The sequence below is a fragment of the Penaeus vannamei genome, chromosome 4, assembly GCF_042767895.1.
Source record: "Penaeus vannamei isolate JL-2024 chromosome 4, ASM4276789v1, whole genome shotgun sequence".
NCBI classification, from domain to species: Eukaryota; Metazoa; Arthropoda; class Malacostraca; order Decapoda; family Penaeidae; genus Penaeus; species Penaeus vannamei.
This window is the reverse complement of record NC_091552.1, coordinates 27,142,605-27,149,513: the sequence shown is the minus strand read 5'-3', so window position 1 is coordinate 27,149,513 and position 6,909 is coordinate 27,142,605.

Here is a 6,909-nt window from a genome sequence, read left to right as displayed (position 1 = left end):
GTAGAATTTAAAGATAAACTTAGGCAGAAGTTCAGGGGGACTGGCACTTCATCTGATTTTTATCGTGTGCTTCATAGTCAGAAACTACAAGCTGGGCAAGCACCTATGGATTTTTACTTAATTTTAGAAGGTATGGTGTACCAGGGATTACGAGATTATCCTCGTGCTATTGGTGACCCAGATGACCTCATCAGAGGGGTCTTTTTGCAAGGTCTTCCTCGATGGATTAGGGAAGCAGTTGTGGTGAAGGAAGAGGCAGAGCTTTGTAATCTTGTCGAGACTACCCAGAGAGTTTGTTGTCTCAGGGAAAGTGAAGGTCCTGGGGTAAGCTCTCCTACTAGGTCGCCTTTCCGACCACGGGTTCTTGCAGCAGCCGAGGTAGATCCTCCTAGAAAGTATTGTCGCTACCACAAGAACCACGAGCATGATAGTTCAGAGTGTCGTGTGTTGAGTGAAAGGAGGAAGTGCTTTGCATGTGGTGAGCAAGGTCACTTTGCACGGCAGTGTCCCTTTGTATCGCGCCAGGTCGGGCGTGGCAGCGACATCGTCACTGGCGAGCAAAGAAGTGCTGTCAACCACTGATTGCGATAACGAGGTTCTTCAGAAACCTGCAGGTCGACCTATGGTTTCTTTGATGGTCAATGGCTTCAAAACGCAGTGTTTTGTCGACACGGGGTCTGAGGTGACCATTGTCAAGGGGATAGCTGCAGGAAAGATGGGAATAAGATGTGAGAATGAATCTTTTGAAAGGGTGAAAGGAGTTTCTGGTAAGACCATTTCAGTTTTGGGTGAAAGTTTGGTGAGTTTTCGTGTGAATGATCGAATTTGTGTTAAACATAAAGTATGTATCTTGGATGGTATTTCCTTTCCTGGAGATATTCTTTTGGGCATGGATCTCCTCAGACGTTTTAACTTCAGGCTTGAGTGTTTTTCTGACCATAGTAAGGTGGATGTTTTGGTCTTGCAAGGTCAGAAGTTTTCAGTCACGTATACTGACTCCCAGTCATTACAGGTTGTTCTTGTTGAGATACATTGCAAGCAACCTAGGTCGCTACCTGCTTCACAGGTTGCACATGTTGCTGTACCTGCTTTTGTACCGCCTCGTAGTGGACGTTTTGTCAAGTGTAGCGTTCCTAGGGGTATGCAAGCCGCCAAGGAACTAATGGTTTCTGGTATTGAGTGTCCCTTGGTGGTACCTAGGTCTCTACAAGAGGTGAAAAATGGCCGACTTAAAGTCTGGGCAGTAAATGAGACTGCACGTCCTGTAAAATTAAGAAATGGACATAGGTTAGCTGTAGTTGAAAACATTGTACAAGTTTTCTCGCTTGAGGCTGGAAGCACAGATGTAGGTGTTGATGATAAGCAAAATGAAAGTGATGTTAGTGTTTGTGATACCGTGAAAAGTGCCAGTGTTGGTGGTATTAATAGTGAAAGTGCTAATGTGAGTGTCAAGGGTGTTGTTTCTGATAGTGCAGTGCCAAATAAAACCAAAATGATTAATAGTAACAGTGTCAAGATAAGAAAAGCTGCCATTCCTGGGACTTCTTTCCAGTATTCTGCAGAAGAGCAAGCTTTAGGGACTGAGCTTTTCATGGGCAATGACAATGATTTTGAACTTGGTGAGGGATTTATTGATGATGACTTTGACAGCTTTGATGCTGTTGGAGATTTTGGGAGTGCAGATGATTACATCCTTCTGCCAGATGTGGATCTCCCACCTTGCAGTGTTGTGACACAAACACCTGTTGGGGTTGACCAGTCGGGTTCAAGCACCGACTGCCCTGAAGATGTTCAGCTGAAAGATGCTGAGCTTGGTGACCTTTTAAGTGAGATTGATCTGGGCCATCTCACCCTTGAGCAACAACAGCAGCTCAGGCAGGTACTTGTAAAGTATGTGGCATTATTTCATGCACAAGGTAAATTAGGGACGGTACCTGGTATATCCCATACTATTAAAACAAAAGAGGGCGAAGGTCCACTATGTGTGAGGCAGTGGCGTCTCCCAGAAGCCTTTAAAAAGTTCATACGGAAGGAATGTGACAATATGCTCTCACAAGGGGTTATTGAGCATTCCACCTCTCCTTGGCATTCCCCAATTGTGCTCGTCAGAAAGAAGGATGGGTCCACCCGTTTCTGCATTGACTACAGAGGTCTCAACAGCATTACTGAGCAAGATGCTTATCCAATGCCACGCATTGATGAGCTCATTGATCAGCTCCATGGAACCATGTGGTTTACTGCTCTTGATGCTCGCAGTGCCTACTGGACAGTGGATGTCAGTCCAGATGATAGGCCGAAGACTGCATTCTCAGATGGGCATAGACTTTTTCAGTTCAGAAAGTTGCCATTTGGGTTGGCAACTGCCCCTTCAACATTTCAACGGGCTGTTAACTGTGTGCTTTCATCTGTTTTAGGCAGGCACACCATTGCCTATTTAGATGATGTGGTGGTGCACAGCAACAACTTTGATGACCATCTGAGACACTTAGATGAGACTCTGTCGCTCCTTTTAAAAGCAGGATTCAGGCTCAACAGGAAGAAATGTGTCTTTGCAACAGATACATTTAAATTCTTGGGCTTTAAGATCTCACCTAAGGGTGTGGAACCTGACCCAGATAAGGTGGCTGCCATACAAAAGATGCCTCAGCCTAGGAATCAGAAGGAAGTGCGCCGCTTTCTCGGTTGCACAGGCTTCTTTAGGAAGCATATTAAACAATATTCAAATATTGCAGCTCCACTGACGAGCTTGACACGTAAGGATGCCAAGTTTGCCTGGGGTCAGCCGGAGGAAATTGCTTTCCAGAGCTTGAAGACGGCACTTATCTCAGCCCCAGTTCTTAGTAAGCCCGATTTTGACAGGTCCTTTGAGATCCACACCGATGCGTCGGGTGTTGCAATCGGCGCTTGCTTAATGCAAAGTGATGATGAGGGTCGCTTGCAGCCTGTTGCATACTTCAGCCGCAAACTTAGGGATGCCGAGACTCGGTACCCTGCAATTGATTGTGAAGCACTTGCAGTAGTGGAAGGGGTACGAGCCTTCGACTGCTATGTGTATGGGCGCCGCTTCTACATTTACACAGACCATAGGCCTTTGACTTATGTGTTTAGTAGAAAAACAAAGAGTTTACGTATGACTCGGTGGTCACACGAACTTAGTTTTTATAACTATATATTAAAATACAAACAAGGGACTCAGCATCGTGTCCCAGACCAGTTGAGTCGTGCAGTGGCTGCAACAGAACTGCACAATCGTGATCCAGACGATCTGCGTCGTCACCAACTTGAGGATCCCCTGTGGAAAGAGGTGATCGAGTATTTAGAGGAACGGAATTTGCCACGTCGTCGCCTTCCTCTAACTCTTGAAGAGTTTGAGCTTCGAGATGGAGTTTTATACCATGTTCGTCACCTCCCAGATCGAGTACTCCATCAGTTAGTAGTGCCAAAGACACTTAGGGGTTCTGCCATGCATTTAGCTCATTCAAGTGCAACAGCAGGTCACCCTGGGGTCTACAGGACATATTGTAAGCTCAGGGATTACTTTTACTTCCCTAACATGTTGGCTGCCGTCAAAGAATATGTTGGTACATGTCGATCTTGCCAGAAACGTAAGGGTATGGCTTATCATGCTCCTCTTGCTGCTGCACCACAGGCCAGTTACCCACTGGAAAGGGTATCTGCAGACCTAATGGAACTGGAAGTGACCTCCCAAGGCAATAGATATGTATTGGCTTTCATAGACCAACTCACCCGATACGTTCAGTTGATACCTCTGCCATCCAAGGATGCAGAGACTGTGGCTGATGCTTTTATTAATCAGTTCGTGACTGTGTTTGGGCCACCTCGTTTATTGCAAACAGACAATGGCCGAGAATTTAAAAACAATTTATTTAAGAGGGTGTGTGAGTTAGCCAGTGTACAAACTATTTTCACTACTGCTTTCCATCCCCAAGCTAACGGGATGATTGAACGCACCAATCGGGTGGTGAAAAACGCCTTGGCAACTCTTCTGGAGGTTTCTCCCTTAGAATGGGATGAACTTTTGCCATATGTTCGTTTGGCCATGAACAGTGCGGTACACCGCTCAGTAGGTGATCAACCTCTCTACTTGTTGACTGGACATATTGGCACCTATCCTGTTGGCAATAGCAATTATGAGGAGACTGATCATGAGGCAGTACAGTCTTTTGCTGCTAGGTTGAGGAGAGCTAGAGAGATTGCCGTGGAGACGTCAGTGCAGGCCAGAGAAGGCTGGGCCCGGGATTATAATCGGCGAACCCGCAAGTCCACCTTTGCTGCTGAGGTTGGTGATTTAGTCCTCTTTAAAGACCTTCCTCGCATGGCTGGAGCAGGACGGCGTGGAGCTCTTGGTCCCCGGTGGTTTGGCCCGGCTCGCATTTGCAAGAAGACCGGTCCTGTAACACGGTTGGTTAGGGTTCTCTCTCCTCCTTACAAGGAGAAGATTTACCACCTCAATCAGCTGAGGCCTTACAGGACGAATGATGAACTCCACCTGCCAGATGAGGATGAGCTAAATGAGGATGGGGACGTGGACGATCCTCCTCCTTTAGACGGGCTCCCGGAGGATGATCCTGCAGTTGCTCTCTTAGCTTCCTTTTGCCGACCTCCTGACCATGGTTAGCCTAGATTGGTCTCCCTCTTTGTTTTTGCTTGGAGGCCTGTGCCAGTGAGAGGTTTTGTGTTGAGTGCAAAGTGTTCAGTATCGTAATGGAAAATGCTCTGAAAACGAATAAGTGCGTGAAAATTAATGTATCAGCAGCGTTGAATGACATAAGAAATTGTGCATTAACATTGTATGTGCCGTGTATCAATCTGAATTGTATTCTTCCAGCCCAAGTCGAGATGATAGGTTCTGTATTTTATGGCAGTGTATTCATGGTAATGTATGTACACCTCTCCAACATGTGGTTGGTCTTCTTCTTTGAGGTCTTTTTTATGTTTAATCTTAAGTTTATATATTTGCTTCTTAAATTTGTGCTTGATTTTTATGTAATTTAGTTCTGTATAATTCTTAAGTTTGTAGCTTTTAAGTTTACTTTTAAGTTTTTATGTTTAAGTTGTATTTTTAAGGTCCATTAATTGTAAGCTTAATTTTAAGTTTGTTCTTAAGTTCATTTTGTATTTCTTATGTAAAAGTTTTGTATTTAATTTTAAGTTTGATTTTAAGTTTCATTTTATCTTATGTTTTATTTTATGTTTTGGGCCCATTGATTTTATTTCATTTTTTTCGGTTTATTATCTCTTTCCTATTCTTTCAGCCTGGGTGTGATTGCTTGCTGGGTCGTCGTCCTTTGCCTTCTTCGCTTTCATCCTTCGTTGCCCTTCTTCCTGTCTGGTCGTGCATCCGTATATATAGATTTGTCAGTGGCATTCCTTTCAGGAGTTTGCTTTTATACAGGATGAACACGGTAAATGCCATACACTAATCCCAGTCTCTTGCAGGTGTGATGTTCCTTGTGCTTTACGGTCCTTTTGAGTCCATCCGCAGTGTAGAGCCGTTCCTCCGGAGGGTCGTGGACGGTCGCGGTGACCGTGAGCTGCTTCTTCCGACCCGTGGATCCGGTGGTGTGGCCTTCGACCGACTCCTCTCGTCACCTCTCTGCTTGCCCCTCTGATGCTGCATGACCCTGTCTGCTCAGTCGAGAGTGGCTGGACCGGGCCGCACGCTAGGGTCCTCAGAAGCAGGCAGTGGCCGTTCTGTGTGCGTCGAGGCCGAGAGGGAGTCGTCCGAAGTCAGGCGGGGAGGGAGTTGTAGTGAATTTCCCCTGGCTGTAGGCGGGTCATCCCGTAGGCTTTCGGGCCGCCTGTTCCCCTGACATTTTGGATCGTCGCTCTAGATAATCTACGGACTCCTCCGCCCTGCAAGATGACGTGGCTTTGCTGTTTCCTGTGTGTCTGCGCCTTTTTTTTAAATAAGAATAAGCCTGTGTTTTTATGTTCCTTTGACTTACCTTTCCCACTGGTCCGTGATCTACCTCTACATCTACATTACTCCTACTATACACAACACTACTTATACAATACTTACCTTATATTCTATACTTACCTTGTTTTATTCTTGCCTTTTCGTCTTCGACTAATTCACCTTAGCTTTGTTTTTCTTTCGTTTTTCCCTTCTTGTTTCTCCGCTTTCTCTCACGGATCCCTTCTTTCACTTTTTCGTACTTTCCTATCTTTTGTTCATTTTATGTGCCCATTTTTGTATAGTTTTATCGTTCTTTTATTTTATGTATTTTTTTTTACTTATTTTAAACACACCATACACTATTTCACAACTAAATTTAATTGCATTATGGGTAAAATCCCAGTAAGCACGGGAGCCACTTGTATATAAGGTTAAGCCAGATCGGTCTAGAGGGAGGCTTTTGTTCGTGTGTGGTGACAGACCGTTGGGTTTTTAGCTGGCTGACTGGTGCTTCTCGGGCTATGGCCTCTGTTTTTCAAGTAAGTGTATGGTGTGTTGTCCTGTGTATTTGTTCTTATGGAAAGTTTTGTGCGAAATAAATGTATAATATGGATGCTCCTTTTTATGTTGCCTTTTTTGTCAGCCAGTGGTCTTATTGTTTTTTTTCTCGTGACTACGGAATCACTCTTTAGCTCACCTAAGAGTCATTGTTTCTTAACGCCAGACCCACATGGAGATTACCTGTAGTTGGAATACACGCTACCAAACCATCTTTAACTCTACGGAGTTTACAAATATCCACTACAATAATAATCATAATAAGTAGTAATAATAATAGTAATAATAACAATAATAATAATAATAATGATAATAACGATGGCAATAGTAGTAGTAGTAATGATGATGATGATGATGATGGTAGCAGTAGCTAAAGCATCAGTAATAATGACTATAATGATGATAAGCAACAACAAGAACAAGAACAA